The sequence below is a fragment of the Callithrix jacchus genome, chromosome 7, assembly GCF_049354715.1.
Source record: "Callithrix jacchus isolate 240 chromosome 7, calJac240_pri, whole genome shotgun sequence".
Taxonomy (NCBI): domain Eukaryota; kingdom Metazoa; phylum Chordata; class Mammalia; order Primates; family Cebidae; genus Callithrix; species Callithrix jacchus.
The window spans coordinates 145,230,828-145,256,128 of record NC_133508.1 but is presented as its reverse complement, the minus strand read 5'-3'; the positions used below and the strand labels follow the sequence as shown (position 1 = coordinate 145,256,128).

Below are 25,301 nucleotides of genomic sequence, written 5' to 3'. Positions count from 1 at the left end.
CTGGAGAGGATGTGGAGAAATAGGAACACTTTTACACTGTTGGTGGGAGTGTAAATTAGTGCATCCATATGGAAGACAGTGTGGCAATTCCTCAAGGACCTAGAAATAGAAATTCCATTTGACCCAGCAATCCCATTGCTGGGTATATATCCAAAGGATTATAAATCGTTCTACTATAAGGACACATGCACAAAATGTTCCTTGCAGCACTGTTTACAATAGCAAAGACCTGGAACCAACCCAGATGCCCATCAATGATAGACTGGACAAGGAGAATGTGGCACATAAACAACTTGGAATACTATGCAATCATAAAAAATGATGAGTTCGTGTCCTTTGTAGAAACATGGATGAATCTGGAAACCATCATTCTTAGCAAACTGACACAAGAACAGAAAATAAAATACCACATTTTCTCACTCACAGGCAGATATTGAACAATGAGAACACATGGACATAGGGAGGGGAACATCACACACTGGGGTCTGTTGTGGGGGTCTAGGGGAGGGACAGCAGGGGTTGGGGAGGTTGGGGAGGGACAACAGGGGAGAAATGCCAGATATAGGTGATGGGGGGATGGATCCAGCAAACCACATTGCGACGTATGTACCTATGCAACAATGCTGCATGATCTGCACATGTACCTCAGAACCTAAAGTGCAATAAAAATAAAAATAAAAAATAAATGTTAATGCCATCCACCTGGTTTGTTATTAAGAGCCATCTTTCATTCCTCTGTTTTCCTCACCAGCTATATCCACTGCATTATTCATATGGTTTGACTGTGTCCCCATCCAAATTTCATCTAGAAATGTAGCTCTCATAATTCCTATATGTTGTGTGAGGGACCAGGTGGGAGATAATTGAATCATGGGGGTGAGTTCCCCCATACTGTTTTTGTGGTAGTGAATAAGTCTCACGGGATCTGATGGTTTTATAAGGGGTTTCCCATTCCACTTGGCTCTCATTCTCTCTTGCCTGCTGCCATGTAAGATGTGCCTTTGCTCGTCCTTTGCCTTCTGTCATGATTGTGACGCCTCCCCAGCCATGTGAAACTGTAAGTCCATTATATTTCTTTTTCTTTGTAAAATACCCAGCCTCAGGTGTTTTTTCATAGCAGTCTGAAAATGGACTGATACAATCATCAAGTCCTATCAATTCTACTACCAAAGTACATCTGAAATCCAGCAGCTTTTCTCTATCTCCATTGCCACTATCCTGATTTATGCCACTATTGTTTCTCCCCTAGACCTCTGCAATAGCTGCCTTCCTTATTACACCAAATAAGATTACATAAAAGGCAAAAATGTAGTGGTTTAGAGTGAATACTATGGAGTGATACAACCTAGGTTTGAATCCTGGGTCTGCCTATTACTATGTGAATTTAAGCAAGTTACTTAAGTTTTCTGTGCTGCAATAGCTTTAGCTTAAAAATGGTGAGAATAATAGCCCTGCCTATAGAGTTGTTATGATAATTAAATGCATTTTTTCATTTGATTAAATTGGTATTTAAATGAGAAGAATTGTGCCTAACATAGAAAACTCTTATTAATATGTCAATACAATTATGTTATTCAGAGCTTAAAAGCCTTCAGTGGCTTCTCATGTAATTGATAAAAAATTCAAGCTTCAAATCAGAGCCTCCAGGTCCCATGTGACCTGGCCCTGCCTTCATCTTGATCTCAACTCTGTTCACTCTCCCTCTCTCTCTTATTGTACTACAGACACACAGGGCTTCTCAGCTTCCCGGATATGCTAAGTTCTTTGCTGTTTCAAGGGCTTGTCTCTTGCTATTCCATCTGCCTGGAACCTCTTCCAATTCCTGATTCCTTTGCCTATTTCAGATTCGCCTAAGTGACACATCTTGTTGGGAACTTTCTCTGGTCATGTTATTTAAGGTAGGTTGCCTTTTTTTGTACTAGAGCTATGTTGTTCTGCTCATATCACTTACTACCTTATTTAGTAATTTTGTTTTTTTTTCTGCCATCCTCACCAAAATGTAAGTTTTGTGAATCCAGTGGCATGAATATTGTGTTTATTGTTGGAACACTGGTACCTAACAGTGCCTTGCACATAGTGCTCATAAATATTTACTGAATGAATGAAATGAACAATTGCTAGGCCAGTCTTGATGTTCAGTAGAAACTCAAGTATAAGGCAGAATTCAGGCTCTGCAGGATGTACCAAATAATATACCAGTAAGTACTGGCCACCTGACTTGCTTTGCTATTTAGCAAAACAAGCAATACAGTGGATAGCTGTCAGCCTGGTAGAGGAGAAAGTTCTGAAAATGGAGACAGAAGTCCTGAGTTCTTTGTCCAGGATCTGATACTAACCATCTTTGTGACCTTGAACAGCCTCTACATATCTCAGAAACTTACTCTGTCACTGGAGAACAAAAATGATTGAAAGAAGCAACCCCTATCCTTTGGTTCTCATGTTGGAGATAAATCACCTCACTGAATTTTAGGAGAATTAAGAAATCATCCACAGATGCTGGAATAGATTCTCCTTGCAGTATTTTAAATATGTGAGAATTTATCTATCAATAATTATTTATTGATCCCTGCATGCTCTCTGGAGTCATGATCACTCTCACTGTTACCTTGCATAAAAGCAGCTTCCCTATTTTTTATTTTTTTGCACAGCTCATGATTTAAGCAATATTTAGCCACACACACACAAGCACGAAAACCCACATACACACAAGTGTATGCATACATTTGTACATATACAATTTTTCTTTAACTGTAAGCTTTTTATTCTTGCTTTGTTGCCTAGAAAAACCTCGCTTCTATCAATTTATTAAGAAAAAAATATCTCCTGTCCTGTTAGATAAGGATTATTGGGTTATAATTTTACCAAGAAAAGGAAGGCATATTTCCACAACTTCAGTCCCACTCATCTCCAAAGCCCTTGAGTGTGCCCAGGGCCCTGCTAACAACTTCTATAAAAGTCTCTATCCACTTCTTCCCCTTTCATGCATTCAAACACTTTTTCACATATTGAAAACAATTTTAAAATATTTTTGACAGCTAGTAATTAACATTACTATTATAATATTAATGTTAATATTCAAATGATATATTTTTTATATATTTTGCAATGTGATTATACAGTGTTTTAGTTACATTTGGGGATAATGAGCTCTCTTAGGTTTGGTAAAGTTAAGCCTCCATGCACCATTTCTTATTGTCCAAATTCTACCCGTTCTTCCAGGACCAACTCATATGCTGCCTCCACCATAAACCTTGGTTTATTTCTTTGTCAGGAAGTAACTTACCCTTCCTTTGAACTCCTGTAGAACTTTATTTATTCATTTGGTTATCTATTCATTTATTCATTCACTCAGTGAATTTCTACTATGTGTGAATAAAAATCTCTTCTCTCAGTTTATAATTTAATGAAGGAGACAGACAAAAATGTATACATACTATATTAGATGGTGATATGTTTCATGGAGAAAAATAAGGTAGGGTAAGATTATAGATAGTTTTCACATAGGAAGTAGCCTCAAGAAGAAATAGTCTTTAATAAGAGACCTGTCAGGAGTGAGGGAGGAGGCTGGAAGACAGGTACAGGGGGAGAAAATTTTAAGTGGAAGTTCAGTGTTTTAGTCTATTTGGGCTACTATAACAAAATACTTTAGACTGGGTAACTTGTAAACAACAGAAATGTCTCACAGTTCTAGATGCTGGGAAGTCCAAGAAAACATCAGCAAATTCAGTGTCTGGTGAGGGCCTCCTTTCTGGTTCATAGGTGACTCCTTTCTCTGTGTCCTCACATGGTAGAAAGGATGAAGTCGTTCTCTGAAATCTCTTTCATAAACGCACTAGTCCCATTCATGGAGACTCCATCATGACCTAATCACTTCTTAAAGGCTCCACCTCTGACTACTATTGCATCGGGGATTCAGTTTCACCATATGAATTCTTGGGGAATACAAACATGCAGACCATAACATCTCACCACTAGGCTCCTAAAATGTTGTCATTTCCCCATGCAAAATACATTCATTGTGTCCCAATTGCCCCCCAAATCTTAACTCATTCCAGCATCAACAGTTCAAGTCCAAAGTCTCATCCAAGTGTCACTTAAATCAGATATGGGTGAGACTCAAAGGTGTGATTCATACTGAGGTAAATCCTCCTCCAGCCGTGAGCCTATGAAATCAAACAAATTAGGTGCTTTCAAAATATAATGGTAAAACAGGCCTAGGACAGACATTCCCATTCCAAAAGGAAAAAAATTAGAAAGGAAAGGGATAATAGGTCCTGACCAAGTCAACACTCAAGAGGGCAAACGTTACATCTTAAGGCTTCAAAATAATCTTCTTTGACTGGAATTCCCATCTTCCAGACACACTGGCTGGGGCTGGGTCCTTAAATCTTCAGTAGCGCCCATAGCTTTGCTGGGTACAGCCCAAGCTGCGGTTGTCATGGGTAGGAGTCTGGTGCCTTCAGTTCTCCCAGGCTGGAGTTGCATGCCGATTACTTTAACAGTCCTGTGGGTGGTCCTGCCTCATGGCTCCACTAGGCATTGCCCTAATAGGGGCTATGATTAATGACCCACTCCTGTGGCTGGCTGTTCTATGCCTGGGACCTGCTGCTCTCTGGGACATCCTTCCAAACCTAGGGAGGCAGCCATACCCCCACAGCTTGTGTACTTTGCACACTGCATTTTGTGCTGGAATTGGCACAGCATGGATGCTGCCAAAGTTTATCACCTGCTCTCTAGAAGGGAGGCTGTTATAACCTGTACTACACCTGGGCCACAGGGACCGTACCTGGGGCAGCCGAGGAGCACTGTGCCAGAATGCAAGGAGTAGAGACTTGAGTGATGTTCTACAGGCACCCAAGGGCACACTTGGCATCATTCTGTCCCCCAGGCCTTGACACTCTGGACCTGTGATGAAAGGGACAGATGCAATGGTTTCCAAATGCCTTTGGAGTTATTCTTCCATTGTCTTGAAGGATAGCACCTGGCTTCCACTGAGAGTTACTCATCTCCTTATCAAAGGGTCACTTGGCCACACCCTTGTCTTCCTCCTTTTTCATTCTTTACAATAGGCATAGGCTGAGAATTTTCCAAATCTTTAAGATCTGCTTCTTTTTTTTATTATAAATTCTGCCTGTAAATTGTTTTTCTTTTCTTGCATTTTACTGTAAGCCATGTCAAGAGAAACTGTACAGGTTATTCAAATTTTGCTTAGGTATTTCTTTCTTTTTCCCTTCCCTTCCCTTCCCTTCCCTTCCCTTCCCTTCCCTTCCCTTCCCTTCCCTTCCCTTCCCTTCCCTTCCCTTCCCTTCCCTTCCCTCCCCTCCCCTCCCCTCCCCTCCCCTCCCCTCCCCTCCCCTCCCCTCCCCTCCCCTTCCCTTCCCTTCCTTTCCTTTTCTCTCTCTCTCTCTCTCTCTCTCTCTCTCTCTCTCTCTCTTTTGACGGAGTCTAGCTCTGTCACCAGGCTGGAGTGCAGTGGCGTGATCTCAGCGCCGCCTCCTGGGTTCAAGCCATTCTCCTTCCTCAGTCTCCTGAGTAGCTGGGATTGCAGGCATGTACCACCACGCCCAGCTAATTTTTGTATATTTAGTAGAGACGGGGTTTCACCATGTTGGCCAGGATGGTCTAGATCTCTTGACCTCATGTTCTGCCTGCCTTGGCCTCCCAAAGTGCTGGGATTACAGGCATGAGCCACTGTGCCTGGCCTGCTTAGATATTTATTTGCCCAAATATCCAGTTTCCTTTTTCGCAAGTTTTACCTTCCACAAAACACTAGAACATGAACAAAATTCAGCCAAGCTCTTTGCCACTTTATAACTGGATGACATTTCCTATCATTTCTAATAATATGTTCTTCATTTCCATCTGAAACCTTATCAGAATGGCCTTTACTAAATACCCATGTTTCTAACAACATACTGTTTATGACCACTTATGTACTACTTAAGAAGACTGAGGCTTTCTCTACAGAACTCTTCTTTTTCTGAGTCCTCACCTGAATCACCCTTAATGTTTTGTTCGTGGCAATGTAGGCTTTTTCTATTATGCACCTCCAAACTTTGCATCCTCTACCCTAGTCTAAATCCACTTCTACATTTGTAGGTATTTGTTACAGCAACACCCCACTTTTGGTACCAATTTCTGTCTTAGTCCATGCGTGCTGCTATAATAAAATACCTTACACTGTGTAACAAATAAAAGAAATTTATTTTGTACAGTTCTAGAGGCAGAGAAGTTCAAGATCAAGGCACCAGCAGATTCTGTGTCTGGGCTTGCTTTCTGGTTTATAGATGGCATTTTCTCATTTCATTCTCACAAGGTGGAGGGGGTCAAACAAGTTCTTTGGGGCTTTTTTAATCAGGACACTAATCTCCGCTAAAGGCCCCACCTCCTAACACCATTGCATTGAGGAACAGGTTTCAACACATAAATTTTGGGGGGACACGAATATTCAGACCATAGCAACTAGTGTGTTTGCAGAGAAGTACTGAGAGGAAGTCTGATAGGAGATGAGAGAAGATATGTAGGTAATGGTAGGATGGGGATAGGGTACAGACTTTATAGTTAGTTGAGGATTTTGGCTTTTACTCTGAGTGAGATGGGAGACCATTACAAAGTTTTGAGCAGAGAAATACCACTACCGGAATTTTGCTTCAGAAGGATCGTTCTTGCTGCTGGGTGTCAAATATGCTATAGTGGGTGAGGGATGGAAGCAAGATAATTGTCAGAGGCTAAGACCATGGTGGTTATGGTGGAGGTGATGAGATATAGTTAGATTTTGCAAATGTTTTGAAGTCAGAGGTAGCAGGAGATCATGCTAAACTGTGGGGGATAAGAGAAGGATCAAGAAGTTGGGGGAGGGAGCAAGTTTGAAAAAGATTAGAAGTTCAGTTTTGGATGTGTTATGTTTGAAATGTCTATATGACTTTTGGGAATAATCATGGAATGGACAGTTGTATTTATGAAACTGTAGTTCACTGGAGAGATCCAGGTTAAAGATGTAAATTTGGAAGTCATCTACATATAGGTGGTATTTAAAGGCAAAATAAATATAAGAGGTTACAAAGGAATGGTGCTTTACCTGTGCATGTTTTAAACATGTTTTCTATACTTTATTATTAGTTCTAAGTTTCTCTTACCCATTACTAGATTAATTTCCTTGAAGGTAGACTCTGTGCCTGAATTCTCACAGAGCCTAGCCCAGAACCTAGCTGTAAGTAGGATGTTAAGAAATGATTTTAGCTTGAGTCAATAAAACAATTTATTAACAGTGCAAGACAAAGTGTGATTATGAGTTAAAACTGTGATACAGGTAATGCTAGATTTCAGTAAGTGATGTGCTCAGTGTGGTTTAGAAGGCATTGCCCAGAACACTGGTACAAGACGGGAAATAAGGAAAGGGAATGGTCAGAATAGGGGAGGAAGAGGAGAAAAGCCTACGGAGTTGGGAGAGCGGGATAACAGGAGTTGTTTTGGTTCTATGAAGGCTAATACAATAGAAAAAGACATGCCGACCCCTGGTTTTCTATACTTTTTATTAGTTATAAGTTTCCTCTTGGAACTGGAAAAGAGATGCCAAACCATTGATTGGATAGAATGTAAAGAATTAAAGGATGGTTGAAGAAGAGGAAGACTTAAAACAGCAATTCTCAAACTTGAGCCTGCCTGGAGGGCTTGTTAGTACACAGGTTCCTGGGCCCTCACTTCTGAAATTTCTGATTTGATTGATCTGGAAAAGGGTCAAGAATCTGCATTCCCAGTAAAAATTTCTGGGTACTGTTGTTTCTGCTACTTTGAGAACCACAGGCTTAGAAAGGGGATACACTTTATAAATTTGTAAAATGTACTTTGTATGATATGTAACAAAATCATACTCTGATTTGTTAAAGTGCTTTCTAGAATTGTTGGCATTTCAAGTTCTTATTCTAATCTTACAGACTGAAAGATTTTTTCAGCAACTCAACCTTCTTGCCAGCCTTACTCAGAACCACCACCAGCTCTTATCAGACTTTTCCTCAGGTATCTGGACCAAAGCATCAGTGTGCACCATGTGACTTGAGGGTTAACTGAATTATAGGGGTTGAAGAGAGGGCAGTTGTCTTCTTTTACATAACATTTTAAAATTTATTAACCATGTATTGAGGTCATGGTATATTTCCAGTACTAAATTAGATGCCCAGGACAACATAATAATTATAATATTAGGTCATTTAATATTTATTATAATATTATTAACATAGAGCTTCCTATGTTCTATCCACCGATCCAAGTGCTTTACATGTGTTAACCATCTCACTAACCATAACAGCACTATGTGGTATTGTAGTACTCTTATCTCTATTTTACAGATTAGGGGTTGGCAAACCGTGGCCTTTGGCTTGTTTTTATAAGAACCATGAGCTAAGAATGGTTTTACATTTTCAAAAGGTTAGAGAAAGAGAGAGTGAGAGAGAACGAGAGAGAGAGGACAGAATATGGTATAGAAAGTATACTAGACTTTGCAAAGCCTAAAATATTTTCTGGCCCTTTACAAGATCAGTTTGCTGACCCCTTTTATAGATGATGTAAATCAGCCAAAAGGAAGCTCAAAGGTGGAGCCATTAGAATCCAGGTAGTCTGTATCTGGGACAGACAAACTCTGCTTTTGAGTTGTTCATGATTAAGGCCTGGGGAGGTAGAAGAGACTTTCCTAAGTGATGTTGTCAATTATTGGCAGTGCTGGGACTTCATGCCAAGACTTTCAGTTCAGTATTATTTCTGATACACCCCAGGATATTCTTCATACACTTTCCCATCCCTTCCAAAATAGCCCTTAGTAATAATCAGTTTTGAACATACTAAATGCTTAATTTTCTTCTTCTTCTTACCCAGTGCCAAGTTATCTGGTGAGGAGAACAACAAGACAGCTCAATTCATTTTTGGATAGATTCAGTGGTTAGACATTTGTCATCAAACATCTGGGTAGTGATGTCTTTCATCTCTACCTCATCTTATCTTCTTGCAAAGCCTGGGCGAGTACAAAAAAGAAATCTAGCTCTATCTACCTGAGTAGTCTAAAATCTATTTCCATAATGATATATTGTCTTTTCTTTCCCCCTTTTTAGTTCTTGTACTTTGCTACCATATGATTCTGTAATGGGTTGTAGTTTGCATTTCTTAGGTTAAAATTATTTTTTATAATAGGCTGAAAACTTTACATAGAATGGATGATATTCTTTGGGAAGCTCCAAAGCAGGTATAGGGGGTATGGAGATAATTAAGACAGTGCCCCAGGCATTATCAAGCTGATATAAGGAAAAAAGAGTTCTGCACCAAAAGGGCAAGCTCCTCAAGCATCCTGAAGACAATCCAGGTAGGCTGTGTGTCTCAGCCCACTCCTCACATCAAAGATTACATGAATCAGTATCCTTATTCATTGCTCAGGGCAATGTCATTTTCACTTGAGATGAGAAAACAATGCAGTCACCAATGACTAATTAGCCTAGATACTCATTTCAGATATGGATAACCAAAAAGAGGAGAAACCAGCAGCATGAAAACCAGGATCTAAAATGGAAAGAAAAAAAGAAATAAAATTCTGAAGAAACAGAGATATCTAAAAAATTGTAAAGGACTTTAATAAAATTTTATTTATGTATTTCCAGAAAGATTTGAGAGGATTTTAAACCCATAAAATAAGAGTAAGTTGCTATGAAAAAGAAGGAATTATAGGACACTAAAGTGCTTTAGAAAATTTAAAACATGATTTTCAAATATTCACACTCCTCAATGAAATGCTTAATGGAGATAGGTGAAAATTGAGTTAGCAATGGAGAACACGTCTGTCCAGGAGGAATACAATGGAAGTCACATATATGATAATGTTTTCTGGTAACTACATTAAAAAACTACTAAAAAGGGGGACCTGGGCAAAATGGCTGAATAGGAACAGCTCTGGTCTTCAGCTCCGAGTAGGATCAATGCAGAAGGTGGGTGATTTCTGTATTTCTAGCTGAGGTGCCTGGCTCATCTCATTGGGAATGATTAAAGAGTGGGCGCAGCCCACAGAGGGTGAGCGGAAGCAGGGTGGGATGTTGCCTCATCTGGGAAGCACAAGAGGTCAGGGAACTCCCTCCACTAGCCAAGGGAAGCCATAAAGGACTGTGATGTGAGAAACACTGCATTCTGGCCCAAATGCTATGCTTTTCCCCACCGTCTTCACAACTCACAGACCAGGAGATTCCTCGGGTGTCTATACCACCGAGCCCTGGGTTTCAAGCACAAAACTGGACAGCTGTTTGGGCAGGTACTGAGCTAGCTGCAGGAGTTATTTTTTTCATACCCCAGTGGTGCCTGGAATGCCAACAAGACAGAACTGTTCACTCCCCTGGAAAGGGGGCTGAAGTCAGGGAGCCAAGCGGTCTAGCTCAGCAGATCCCACCCTCACGAAGCCCAGCAAGCTAAGATCTGCTGGCTTGGAATTCTCACTGCCAGCACACCAGTCTGAAGTTGACCTGGCATGCTGGAGCATGGTGGGGGAGGGGCATCCACCATTACCAACGCTTGAGTAGGTGGTTTCCCCTCACAGTGTAAACAAAGCTGCCAGGAAGTTCAAATTGGCCAAAGCATAGCAGAGCTCCACAAAGGCATTGTAGCCAGACTGCCTCTCTAGATTCCTCCTTTCTGGGCAGGGTGACTTTGAAAGAAAGGCAACAGCACTTCTTTCAAAGATAGGGCTTTATGGATAAAACTCCCATCTGTCTGGGTGGTTGTGGGAGCAGCTTCAGCAGACTTAAACATTCCTGCCTTTTGACTCTGAAGAGAGCAGTGGATCTCCCAGCACAGTGCTCAAGTTCTGCTAAGGGACAAACTGCCTCCTCAGGTTGGTCCCTGACCCCTGTGCCTCCTGACTGGGATACACCTCCCAGCAGGGGTTGACAGATACCTCATACAGGTGAGCTCTGGCTGGCGTCTGTCAGGTGCTCCTTTGGGATGAAACTTCCAGAGGAAGGAAGAGGTAATAATCTTTGCTGTTCTGCAGCCTCTGCTGCTGATAGCCAGGCAAACAGGGTCTGAAGTGAACCTTCAGTATACTCCAGCAGACCTGCAGCAGAGGGTCCTGACTGGTAGAGAAAAAACTAACAAACAAAATAGAATAGCATAAACAGAAACAAAAAGGCTGTCCAAGCGAAACCCTATCTAAAGATCACCACATCAAAGACCAAAGGTAGATAAATCCACGGAGATGAGGAAAAACCAGCATAAAAAGTCTGAAAATCCAAAAACCAGAACACGTCTTCTCCAAATAATTACAACTTTTTGCCAGCAAGGAAACAAAACTGGACAGAGAAGGAATTTGATAAATTGACAGAAGTAGGCTTCAGAAGGTGGATAATAACAAACTCCGCCGAGCTAAAGGAGCATGTTCTAACCCAATGTAAGGAAGCTAAGAACCTTGAAAAAAGGTTAGACAAATTGCTAACTGGAATAACCAGTTTAGAGAAGAACATAAATGACCCGATGGAGCAGAAAAATACAGCATGAGAACTTTGTGAAGCATACACAAGTAAAGTATCAATAGCCGAATCAATAAAGTGGAAGAAAGGGTATCAGAGATTGAAGATCAACTTAATGATATAAAAAATGAAGACAAGATTAGAGAAAAAAGAATGAAAAGCAGTGAAGAAAACCTCCAACTAATATGGGACTGTGTGGATAGACCAAACCTACGTTTGACTGGTGTACCTGACAGTGATGGGGAGAATGAAACCAAGTTGGAAAACACACTTCAGGATATTACCCAGGAGAACTTCCCCAACCTAGTAAGGCAGGTCAACATTCAAATTCAGGAAACACAGAGAATACCATAAAGATACTCCTTGAGAAGAACAACCCCAAGACACATAATCATCAAATTCACCAAGGTTGAAATGATGGAAAAAATGTTAAGGGCAGCCAGAGAGAAAGGTCAGGTTACCCACAAAAGGAAGCCCATCAGACTAACAGCGGATCTCTCTGTGGAAACCCTACAAGCCAGAAGAGTGTGGGGCCAATACTCAACATTCTTTTTTTTTTTTTTTTTTTTTTTTTTTGCATTTTAGGTTTTGGGGTACATGTGCAGAGGTACATGTATGCAATACAGTTGCATAAGTACACACAGGGCAGTGTGTTTTGTTTGCTTTCTCCCCTTCACCCACATTTGGTATTTCTCCCCTGGCAATCCCTCCCCACCTCCCCCTCCCACCGGCCCTCCCCTTTTCCCCCTATAGACCCCAGTGTTTAGTACTCCCCTCTCTGTGTCCATGTGTTCTCATTTTTCATCACCCGCCTATGAGTGAGAATATGCGGTGTTTCATTTTCTGTTCTTGTGTCACTTTGCTGAGAATGATGTTCTCCAGATTCATCCATGTCCCTATAAACGACACGAACTCATCATTTCTGATTGCTGCATAATATTCCATGGTGTATATGTGCCACATTTTCCCAATCCAGTCTATCATTGATGGGCATTTGGGTTGATTCCAGGTCTTTGCTATTGTAAACAGTGCTGCAGTGAACATTCGTGTGCATGTGTCCTTGTAGTAGAACGATTTATAGTCCTTTGGATATATACCCAGTAATGGGATTGCTGGGTCAAATGGGATTTCTATTTCTAAGGCCTTGAGGAATCGCCACACCGTCTTCCACAATGGTTGGACTAATTTACACTCCCACCAACAGTGTAAAAGTGTTCCTTTTTCTCCACATCCTCTCCAGCATCTGTTGTCTCCAGATTTTTTAATGATCGCCATTCTAACTGGCGTGAGATGGTATCTCAATGTGGTTTTGATTTGCATCTCTCTGATGACCAGTGACAATGAGCATTTTTTCATATGATTGTTGGCCTCGTCTATGTCTTCTTTCATAAAGTGTCTTTTCATATCCTTTGACCACTTTTGAATGGGCTTGTTTGTTTTTTTCCTGTAAATTTGTTTGAGTTCTTTGTATATTCTGGATATCAGCCCTTTGTCAGATGGGTAAACTGAAAAAATTTTTTCCCATTCTGTTGGTTGCCGATTCACACTAGAGACTGTTTCTTTTGCTGTGCAGAAGCTGTGGAGTTTCATTAGGTCCCATTTGTCTATTTTGGCTTTTGTTGCCAATGCTTTTGGTGTTTTGTTCATGAAGTCCTTGCCTACTCCTATATCCTGGATGGTTTTGCCTAGATTTCCTTCTATGGTTTTTATGGTGCCGGGTCTTATGTTTAAGTCTTTAATCCATCTGGAGTTAATTTTGGTGTAAGGTGTCAGGAAGGGGTCCAGTTTCTGCTGTCTACACATGGCTAGCCAATTTTCCCAACACCATTTGTTGAACAGGGAATCCTTTCCCCATTGCTTGTTTTTGTCAGGTTTATCAAAGATTGTATGGTTGTAGCTATGTTGTGTTGCCTCTGATGCCTCTGTTCTGTTCCATTGATCTATATCTCTGTTTTGGTACCAGTACCATGCTGTTTTGATTACTGTAGCCTTATAGTATAGTTTGAAATCCGGTAGTGTGATGCCCCCCACTGTGTTCTTTTTGCTTAGAATTGACTTGGCTATGCGGGCTCTCCTTTGGTTCCATATGAAGTTCAAGGTGGTTTTTTCCAGTTCTGTGAAGAAAGTCAATGGTAGCTTGATGGGGATAGCGTTGATTCTGTAAATTACTTTGGGCAGTATAGCCATTTTCATGATATTAATTCTTCCTAACCATGAACATGGAATGTTTCTCCATCTGTTTGTGTCCTCTCTGATTTCGTTGAGCAGTGGTTTGTAGTTTTCCCTGAAGAGGTCCCTTACGTTCCTTGTGAGTTGTATTCCAAGGTATTTTATTCTTTTTGTAGCAATTGTGAATGGCAGTTCATTCTTGATTTGGCTCTCTTTAAGTCTGTTATTGGTGTAGAGGAAGGCTTGTGATTTTTGCACATTGATTTTATATCCTGAGACTTTGCTGAAGTTGCTTATCAGTTTCAGGAGTTTTTGGGCTGAGGCGATGGGGTCTTCTAGGTATATTATCATGTTGTCTGCAAATAGAGACAATTTGGCTTCCTCCTTTCCTATTTGAATACCCTTTATTTCTTTTTCTTGCCTGATTGCTGTGGCTAGAACTTCCAGTACTATATTGAATAGGAGTGGTGACAGAGGGCATCCTTGTCTAGTGCTGGATTTCAAAGGGAATGCTTCCAGTTTTTGCCCATTCAGTATGATATTGGCTGTTGGTTTGTCATAAATAGCTTTTATTACTTTGAGATACGTTCCATTGATACCGAGTTTATTGAGGGTTTTTAGCATAAAGGGCTGTTGAATTTTGTCAAATGCCTTCTCTGTATCAATTGATATAATCATGTGTTTTTTGTTTTTGGTTCTGTTTATGTGGTGAATTACGTTGATAGACTTGTGTGTGTTGAACCAGCCTTGCATCCCTGGGATGAATCCTACTTGATCATGATGAATTAGTTTTTTGATTTGCCGTTGCAATCGGCTTGCCAATATTTTATTGAAGATTTTTGCATCTATGTTCATCATGGATATTGGCCTGAAGTTTTCTTTTCTTGTTGGGTCTCTGCCGGGTTTTGGTATCAGGATGATATTGGTCTCGTAGAATGATTTTGGTAGGATTCCTTCTTTTTGGATTATTTGGAATAGTTTCAGAAGAAATGGTACCAGCTCCTCTTTGTGTGTCTGGTAGAATTCGGCTGTGAACCCATCTGGACCTGGGCTTTTTTTGTGTGGTAGGCTCTTAATTGCTGCCTCGACTTCTGCCCTTGTTATTGGTCTATTCATAGTTTCAGCTTCCTCCTGGTTTAGGCTTGGGAGGACACAGGAGTCCAGGAATTTATCCATTTCTTCCAGGTTTACTAGTTTATGTGCATAGAGTTGTTTGTAATATTCTCTGATGATGGTTTGAATTTCTGTGGAATCTGTGGTGATTTCCCCTTTATCATTTTTTATTGCATCTATTTGGTTGTTCTCTCTTTTCTTTTTAATCAATCTGGCTAGTGGTCTGTCTATTTTGTTGATCTTTTCAAAAAACCAGCTCTTGGATTTATTGATTTTTTGGAGGGTTTTTTGTGTCTCAATCTCCTTCAGTTCAGCTCTGATCTTAGTTATTTCTTGTCTTCTGCTGGGTTTTGAGTTTTTTTGATCTTGCTCCTCTAGCTCTTTCAATTTTGATGATAGGGTGTCAATTTTGGATCTCTCCATTCTTCTCATATGGGCAGTTATTGCTATATACTTTCCTCTAGAGACTGCTTTAAATGTGTCCCAGAGATTCTGGCATGTTGTGTCTTCGTTCTCATTGGTTTCGAAGAACTTCTTTATTTCTGCCTTCATTTCGTTGTTTATCCAGTCAACATTCAGGAGCCAGTTGTTCAGTTTCCATGAAGCTGTGTGGTTCTGGGTTGGTTTCTGAATTCTGAGTTCTAACTTGATTGCACTATGGTCTGAGAGGCTGTTTGTTATGATTTCAGTTGTTTTGCAATTGCTGAGCAGTGCCTTACTTCCAATTATGTGGTCAATTTTAGAGTAGGTATGATGTGGTGCTGAGAAGAATGTATATTCTGTGGATTTGGGGTGGAGAGTTCTGTGAATGTCTATCAGGTTTGCTTGCTCCAGGTCTGAGTTCAAGCCCTGGATATCCTTGTTGATTTTCTGTCTGGTTGATCTGTCTAATATGGACAGTGGAGTGTTAAAGTCTCCCACTATTATTGTGTGGGAGTCTAAGTCTCTCTGTAAGTCGTTAAGAACTTGCCTTATGTATCTGGGTGCTCCTGCATTGGGTCCATATATGTTTAGGATCGTTAGCTCTTCTTGTTGTATCGATCCTTTTACCATTATGTAATGGCCTTCTTTGTCTCTTTTGATGTTTGTTGCTTTAAAGTCTATTTTATCAGAGATGAGGATTGCAACTCCTGCTTTCTTTTGCTCTCCATTTTCTTGGTAAATCTTCCTCCATCCCTTTATTTTGAGCCTTTGTGTATCCTTGCATGTGAGATGGGTTTCCTGGATACAGCACACTGATGGGTTTTGGCTTTTTATCCAATTTGCCAGTCTGTGTCTTTTGATTGGTGCATTTAGTCTATTTACATTTAGGGTTAATATTGTTATGTGTGAGTTTGACTCTGCCATTTTGATGCTAGCTGGCTGTTTTGCCCATTAGTTGTTGTAGATTCTTCATTATGTTGATGCTCTTTAGCATTTAGTGTGATTTTGGAATGGCTGGTACTGGTTGTTCCTTTCTATGTGTAGTGCCTCTTTCAGGAGCTCTTGTAAAGCAGGGCTGGTGGTGACAAAATCTCTGAGTGCTTGCTTGTTTGCAAAGGATTTTATTTTTCCTTCACTTCTGAAGCTCAGTTTGGCTGGATATGAAATTCTGGGTTGAAAGTTCTTTTCTTTAAGGATGTTGCATATTGGCCCCCACTCTCTTCTGGCTTGTAGTGTTTCTGCCAAGAGATCTGCTGTGAGTCTGATGGGCTTCCCTTTGTTGGTGACCCGCCTTTTCTCTCTGGCTGCCCTTAGTATTTTCTCCTTTATTTCAACCTTGTTGAATCTGACGATTATGTGCCTTGGGGTTGCTCTTCTTGCGGAATATCTCTGTGGTGTTCTCTGTATTTCCTGCATTTGAGTGTTGGCCTGTCTTGCTAGGTGGGGGAAATTTTCCTGAATAATGTCCTGAAGAGTATTTTCCAGCTTGGATTCATTCTCTTCATCACATTCTGGTACACCTATCAAACATAGGTTAGGTCTCTTCACATAGTCCCACATTTCTTGGAGACTTTGTTCATTCTTTTTTGCGCTTTTTTCTCTGATCTTGGTTTCTCGTTTTATTTCATTGAGTTGATCTTCTACTTCTGATATACTTTCTTCTGCTTGGTCAATTCGGCTATTGAAACTTGTGCATGTTTCGCGAAGTTCTCGTATTGTGTTTTTCAGCTCCTTTAATTCATTCATATTCCTCTCTAAGATATCCATTCTTGTTATCATTTCCTCAAATCTTTTTTCAAATCTTTTTTCAAGGTTCTTAGTTTCTTTACATTGATTTAAAACATGTTCTTTTAGCTCACAAATGTTTCTCATTATCCACCTTCTGAAGTCTAATTCTGTCATTTCGTCACAGTCATTCTCTGTCCAGCTTTGTTCCATTGCTGGTGAGGAGTTTTGGTCCTTTCTAGGTGGCGAGGTGTTCTGGTTTCGGGTGTTTTCCTCCTTTTTGCGCTGGTTTCTTCCCATCTTTGTGGATTTATCCACCTGTCATCTGTGTAGTTACTGATTTTTTGATTGGATCTCTGAGTGGACACCCAGATTGTTGATGATAGAGTATTTCTGTTACTTGGTTTTCCTTCTACCAGTCTAGCCCCTTCGCTGTATGACTGCTGAGGTCCACACCAGGCCCTGCTTGTCTGGGGTGCACCTGTAGCAGCTGCGGAACAGCGAGGGATGCTACCAGTTTCTTTTTCTGCTATCTTTGTCCCAGGATGATGTCTGCCGATTGTCAGTCTTATGGATATAGAGGGGTCAGGGAGTTGCTTGAGGAGACAGTCTGTAGGAGCTCAAGTGCTGAGCTGTGAGCTCTGTTGTTCATTCAGGGCTGCTAGGCTGCTATGTTTAGTTCTGCTGCAACCTAACTCGTAAGAAAACCCCTTTTTTTCCCTCAGATGCTCTGTCTGGGGGGGGGTTGGGGCTTTCCTTGTGAGTGTCCGCCTCACTGTCCTGCCCAGCTAGGAGGCAGTCTAGTCACTTTTTGTCTGCTGAGGCTCCACCCTGCTGGTGTGAGGTTCGCCCTTTTCCTGCAGGCTCCACCCTTCTGCTGTGGTCTCCGCCCTGTTGCCTCGGGCTACGCCCTGCGGTGGAGTCTCTGTGTTGTACTGGGTTGCCTCGGCAGTGGCAGGCTGCATCAGCAATGGGCGTGTACCTCAGTAGGGGCTGATTGCCTTGGTAATGGCTGATGCCCCTCCCCCACGGAGCTGCACTTTAAAAAAAAAACCTATTCACCGGGAGCATTTGGAATCGCCGTTTTGTTTGTCACACTGCGCTCCCCCAAACGCTGAGTCCCTGGGATTTCCTGGGCTGGGTCACAGTTCAAGACCCGTTCAGTCTCAAGTTCAGCCCTCTCGGGTCTTAGTTTGCTGGTTCAACAGGGCACCCGTAACAGTGCGCTTTTGTATGGAGTGCTGTGGAGCGCCTCTGCGCTCCGGTGCGGGCCGGAGCCACACCGGCTGCCGGCTACGCCAGCAGAGACCTCTGCCTGGCGTCCCGCGTCTCTTTTATACCTGGTAATTTCCCCGTTCTGTGGGCAACTAAGATCCGTCTAGAAATGCTTCCCTGACTCACCCTCTCCGTGCATCCAGCGAGAGCTTCAATCCTGGGTTGTTCTCACAGCGCCATCTTGAGTCCTCCCCTCAACATTCTTTAAAGAATTTTCAACCCAGCATTTCATATCCAGCCAAGCTAAGCTTCATAAGCGAAGGAGAAATAAAAAACTAAGCTTCATAAGGAAAGGAGAAATAAAATCATTGACAGACAAGCGACAGACTAAGAGATTTTGTCACCACCAGGCCTGCCTTCCAAAAGCTCCTGAAGGAAGCACTATATATTGAAAGGAAGAACCAGTACCAGCCACTGCAAAAAAATACCAAATTGTAAAGACCAGTGACACTATGAAGAAACCGCATCAACTAATGTGCAAAATAACCAGCTAGCATCATGATGACAGGATCAAATTCACACATAACAATATTAACCTTAAATGTAAATGAGACTATATTATATATATATATAATGTAATATAATATATATATATATCTTCTATCTAGATGTTTTATCCATTATTGAAAGTAGGATTTTGAAGTATCCTATTATTTTATTGCTATCTATTTCTCCTTTCAGATCAGTCAATGTTTGCTTTATATATTTAGGTTCTCTGATGTTGGGCGCATATACATTTATAATCATTATATATTTTTGGTAGATTGAACCTTTTATCATTATATAATGTCCTTTTTTTGTCTCCTGACAATTTTTGGCTTAATGTCTATTTTTTTTCTGATATGACAATGCTTGCTCTCTTTGGTTACCATTTATAAGAAATATCTTTTTTCTTCCTTTCATTTTTAGCCCTTCTAGGTCCTTAAATCTAAAATGAGTTTCTTTTTTTTTTTTGCCAATCAGTATGAGCCTTGAACTCATGACCTCGCCTTCGCAAGCGCCACGACATTGGGCTGCAGCCACTTTGGACCCCTAAAATGAGTTTCTTGTAGACAGCATATAGTTGTGTTTTGATTTTTATCCACTCAGCCACTGTATGTCTTTTGGTTGTATTCTCCCTCAACTCACTAGACTGTGCCAGTGCTGTCATAAATTCAAGACTAGAATGACACAAACTAATCCTCTTAGAAGCCCCCTCAGAAAGTTAGGGTACTGGATATGCATTAACTCATTACTTCCTTTGGGAGAAGCTGAGAGGTAGGGGAATCTTCTTGATTGTATGTTGTTGAACTAGGGATCTGGTAAGAAGGTATCTTGACTCTTCCTACTAGCTTCAATTAGTCTGGTTTCATGTTTTCCCAGGTTGCAAGAGACTTTGAATTAGTTTCTTAATTTCTCATGAAGGGAATTTGTGAGTTGTTGCCAAATTAGTTGCTAATGGGAGGAAAAATATTCAGGGCTCCCTACTCTGCCATCTTGCTAAAGTTACCACCTAACATTTTAAAAAATAGATTAAGAAACATGTTTTGAAATAATCAATAACATGAGATAATATATATCTATAATGTGCTTAATAGAATGACTAGCACATAATATGTGCTGAATTCTATCTACTAATACTAATGGCAATGATTAATAACATGAAATAATATATATTACATTCTTAATCAAATGACTGGTACATAATATGTGCTGAGTGCTATCTAATATTACTAATGGTAATGATAATAATGATATTAACTTGCCCAATGTCACATAAGCAATGATGCTGAAATTTAACCCAGAAATCCTATCAATTTTACGAGCAAAGCAGTTTGTCAAAGTGATTCTGTATTTATTTTATATATTATACAGAAATGTTCTTACACAGGAAGCCTGATGAAGAAAAGTCACTCACACATAATTCTAGCATTTCAATATAATAGGTATCATCATTCAATGTGATTTTAGATTTGGAAAGTTTGCTTTGAAAAGCATTCCTGATGCTTGAATTTGTCCCTACTTTCTAAGAACCTTCTGGGTTTTTTTCAGAGCAGAAAATAAACAAGCAAACTGTTTTTTCTTGCTCCTTTTCCTCCATAGTCTTAAAATATCTAGATTGTACATCTCGTTATTGTAATTTAGAATTATGATGGATGACCAATGATTTAGGTAAAAGAAAAGTTTATAACTAAAGAGAAAAATTGGAAAATGTCGACAGTTGTGGCTATGGAATAACCTAATGCTTTATTTAACTGAAACATAATATTAATTAATCTGATAGAGTTAAATATAAGGTTATGATGAGCAATCCATCCCTTCTCATTTGTTATTTGATTAAAGTTACATTATCACAAAGGATATTGAAGAAGTGTTCATCATTTTTTTCTCTCTTACATATACTACCAATGTGAGAATTCACGTATATCCCTTATTCTCTTCCCCCTGCCCACTCTACCCCAAGTAATCTCTTAGCAGTGATTAAAAAAATATTCATTTCATTATTATTATTATTTTTATTCATTTATATCAACTAGTATTTTTAATGATAAGCAATAGAAATCCACTTTGAAATTTAGTTAAAATGTGACTTTGCTAACCTCTCTATAAGATAGATTTCTGACCTCAGTAATATTAAAGTCTTCAGCTCATCAAAGACAGTAAGTATGCTCATGATATTTTTCAGAGAGAAGAAAGAACTTAACAAGCACTATATAACTACTACCTTAGTCTTGGCTTCCATCCATCAACATTTCTTCTTGTACTTCTGCAATAGTTTCCTATCTAATTATCTTGTCTCCATTTTATGTATCCCAAATTTACCCCCTCTATAACGATGAGTTATAGTCTTTCAATAACAGACATTTGATCATATTGTTCTTCAGTCTTTTCCCTTAATATCTTTCAGTGCCTCCCCAATACCTTTAGGATGAGTCTAAACTTTTTGTCACAGCATACAGGGTCTTTTGTGATCCAGATTCTTCTTATTTCCCCAAACTTATGCCTTTTTATTTCACATTATACATTCACTCATATCTACAATGAAAGTTCCTTACATGTGTTACTATTTTTTGTGCCTTTTTGCTTTTGCATCTGCCTTTTCCTTCCCTTTAACACACTTACCCTTCTATTCCAGGGTAATGTTTTCATCCTTTATACATTAGCTTTTGCATCACCTGATGCTCATGTTTCATGACAGACACTAGTATGCTATGTGACCAAGCCCCACTTCCTCTTTCCCCTGGAATCACAATTAGACTGCTTTCCTAGGCTCCCTCAAATTTAGATATGGCCTAGTCACTGAGTTCTGATGAATGTGAGTGACAGTGATTTATGTCACTTCCAGACCTGACTCTGAAAACATTCCATATAATACTGTATGTTTGCTCTAGTTCCTCATCTTCTGGACAGATGTAATGGATCCTGGAGGACTTCAAGATTCTAGTGGGTGATAAAGCCACTAGACTGGGGAGCCTGGTAACCCTTTGGGCCCTCTGGCTAGGCACATCCATATTGGACTACAGCATGAGCAAGGAGTAAACTTACGTTGTGTTAAATCTCCTGAACCTTATAGTTTGTTGTAGCAGTTAGTCCACAATGACTAACACGCTTCCTTTGATGTCTCCTTTTATCCAAAGTCCCTATCACTGTGACAAAGTTATATGTGAGTAAAGCATCCTTCTTCTCAGGCACAGATCTAAGACTGGTTTATTTATCTAAATGAAAAAAATGAAAATTTCTTTCCTCCTAAAATTCACATTCTGGTGTTCAAGACAGCTAGTAAATAATAAAACCCTAAAATATAACTTTAAGCAATGATAAGTGCTGTCAAGTGAGATAAGGCTGGATAAGGGGATGGAAAATGGAGGGTGAGGGGTGTGTCTCTGATGTATTAGAGAAGGCTCTTCTGATGATGTTATATTGAATGGACTCTGAATGTGAAGTGAGAGATAAGCCATAGATTGAGAGTTAGGCAGGGAATAGAAAGAGTTAAACAGATGCAGAAAATAGTGTTGCTTTTTTATATTAGGACTATTAATAGCGTGAAGAAGAGCAAGAACACTGATATGGCAGGAGTACAGTGAATGAGAAGGAGAGAGAGGTAAGAAGGAGTTCAGAGAAGGGGGGAGGAGTCTCAGGTCATGGAAAAACTTGAAGGGCCTGGGGTTTTACTCTTACAGAAGGTGGGGGAGAGCCACGGGGTGATTGTGAGCAGTTGAGTGACATTTTGAAATGATTGCTCTGGCTAATGAGTAGAGAATAGTCTCGGTCATGGATTTATGCAGGTGGATTCTCACCTGTCTCCAACGCCTTTGGCCCACCAAAAGCTTTATCTCCAGTTCCTCCTGATCAAGGAAGCCAAAGATGTGCGCTACAGACCATGTATCTGTTGGTCTTATGTCTGACCTCAAGTGATTTCCCTAATTTTCATCCCTCAATCATATTGCCAGAAACCGACAGCTTCTGTTTTCCAGTGAAATAAGAAGTAAGTCTTCACTTACATAAGAATGAGGGTGTTGATGGGAAGAAACGGGAGACTGGTTAGCTTTGAGAATGGGAGAGTAAATTCACTAGCAAAATGTAGGTTTTTAAATTTTTGCTTTTTTATGAGGTAAAAAGGGAATAGACAGGGATCAGCCATTGTGTCCAAGATGAGCAAGAGAAAGATTAAAAGTTAGAATCTTTTCCCAAGAAATGTCAACTAATTAGAGAAACAATGAGTACCACATGAAATAATTACATGGCTGTTTTCATTCATTCAACCACTATCAATTCAACAACAATTTATTAATGCTTATTCTAAAGCAGAAGACTAAAACATTGTCCCTACTCTGTGTTTAATAGGGAAAAATAAAAACAAGTTCTTTAAAATGCAAATAGAAACTACAATGACATATCATTTCACCCCAGTTAAAATGGCATATATCCAAAAGAAAAGCAATAACAAATGTTGGGGAGGATGTGGAGAAAAGGAAACCCTTAATACTGTTGGTGGGAAGGTAATTTAATGCAACCACTAAAGAGAACAGTTTGCAGGTTCCTCAAAAATCTAAAAATAGAGCGACCATATGATCTAGGAATTCCATGGCCATGTATATACCCAAAAGAAAGGAAATCAGTATATTCAAGAGTTATCTGTGCTTCCACGTTTGTTGCAGCTCTGTTTACAACAGCAAAGATTTGGAAGCAATCTACGCACTCATCAACAAATGAATGGATAAAGAAAATGTGGTATATATACACAATGGAGTACTATTCAGTCATAAAAAAGGATGAGATCCAGTCATTTGCAACAATATGGATGGAACTGGAGGTCATTATGTTAAATGAAATAAGTCAGGAACAGAAAGACAAAGTTTACATATTCTCACTTATTTGTGGGATCTAAAAATTAAAACAATTGAACCCATGAAGATAAAGAGTAGAGGAATGGTTACCAGAGGCTGGGAAGAGTAGTGGGAGAGAAGCTGGGGGCAGTGAAGATGGTTAATGGGTACAAAAAAAAATAGGATGAATGAATAAGTCCTACTATTTGATAGCACAACAGGGTGAGTATAGTCAATAACCACTTAATTGCACATTTAAAAATAACTAAAAGAATATAACTGGACTGTAACACAAAGGATAAATACTCGAGGGGATAGATACCCCATTTTACATGATGTGATTATTAGACATTGCATGCTGTATTAAAACATCTCATGTACCCCATTAATATATTAATATGTACCTACTATGTACCTACAAAAGTTAAAATAAAAATTTATTTTAAAAAATTAAAAATAAAAATGAGTTCTCTAATAAAGATGTGTACACCACACTATGAGAGCACCAAAGAGACAACTACTCAGTTTGTTTGATGAAAGGAATGCATGTGATCAAGAACAGCTGTGGATAGGTGAGCTGAGTCTTGAAGGATAGATAGGAGAGTCTAGATACATGACTAGAATAGGCAGAGTAATAAAAGGCTCTGGAGAATTGAAAATGCAATGTAATTCAAAGACGAGATTATTATCGGGGTTTGGTGTAGTCAGGGAAGGCTGCATAAAGGAATGGGGACTTGAAAGGACTTGAAAGATAACAAATGGGTGTAGATTTTAGGCTGGGAACAGTATATATAACAGAGACAGGAATATTCTTGGCATATACTGATATGAAAAATACATGATATGAGCAGTCTTAATCATAAGCACTGTGCATGTACATGCTGGCTTCTTCTGCAGAGTTGTAGGGGTGATGGGGTGGAGAGAGGCTAGATGGAGTGATTGGACTAGATTGTAGAGCGTCGTGCCTAATTCCAGGGTATACATCTGATGTTCAGTTGTCTTTGGATGAATATGAAAGAAGATATTTTCCCCTGTGTCTATTTCCACCTCAGATAGTCCTAGCACATTGTTAACTCTGCTCTGGTTCCTTCGGTTATGGAGAACATCTGGCAATGCACTGCCATCCCACAGGAGGGAAGCTAGGTGGCACTGCATTACTGCCCAGCCAGGGCTCCCTCAGGTCCCTTTGGTTTTAAATCAGTGTTAATTAATATAAAACCATTCAGCGAGATAAATGGTCTGGAAACCTTCTAAAGAAAGGAATTTTGTTTATTTCGTAAATGTTAATATAGTGAACCATTGTTACTTGGCCCAAAATTAGCTAGCTGATCTGCCTGAATTCTGCTATCAAGGGCATAATTCTATCAGCAGACGAAGATCGTTGTATTTTGCTATTTGGGAAACTCTTTATTATTTCTATAAAGAAAGTGTTAAAATGATTAAAGGTATGTCACTATCTCTTTCTAACCTTCCATAAGGGGAAAATTGTCCTTTTTTGTTCTTCAGCTAGAATTCAAAAGACAGAGAAATAAAGCTGCCTTTTCCCCCATGCCACTTAGTGATAGAATTGGGAATCCCACTGCAGGCTAATTATTCAGCTAAATAAGTGTTCGCCTGGATAAACTCTTGCTGTTTTGATTTTCTTTAAGTTTTTTTTTTTTCTGAGGAAAGTAACATTAAGAACTCAGGTAATTTAATAGCACCCTGTACCTGATGTAGACAGTCAGCAGATTTCAAAAAATTAAGGGGCTTGCCTCTACAGGAGAGTGAGATGGTGGACGATGTCTAAACATTCTCT

At 39.8% G+C, this 25,301-nt stretch overlaps 1 long non-coding RNA gene across 1 annotated transcript in view; it reads left to right on the top strand.

Annotated features, from left to right (window-relative positions):
- Positions 1–570: 570 nt before the first annotated feature.
- LOC144577065 (uncharacterized) overlaps positions 571–25,301 on the top strand; it is a 58,836-nt gene continuing 34,105 nt past the window's right edge. The window contains exon 1 of the long non-coding RNA XR_013520290.1: positions 571–1,898. This is a non-coding gene — a long non-coding RNA (uncharacterized LOC144577065). The remainder of the gene's footprint in view (positions 1,899–25,301) is intronic.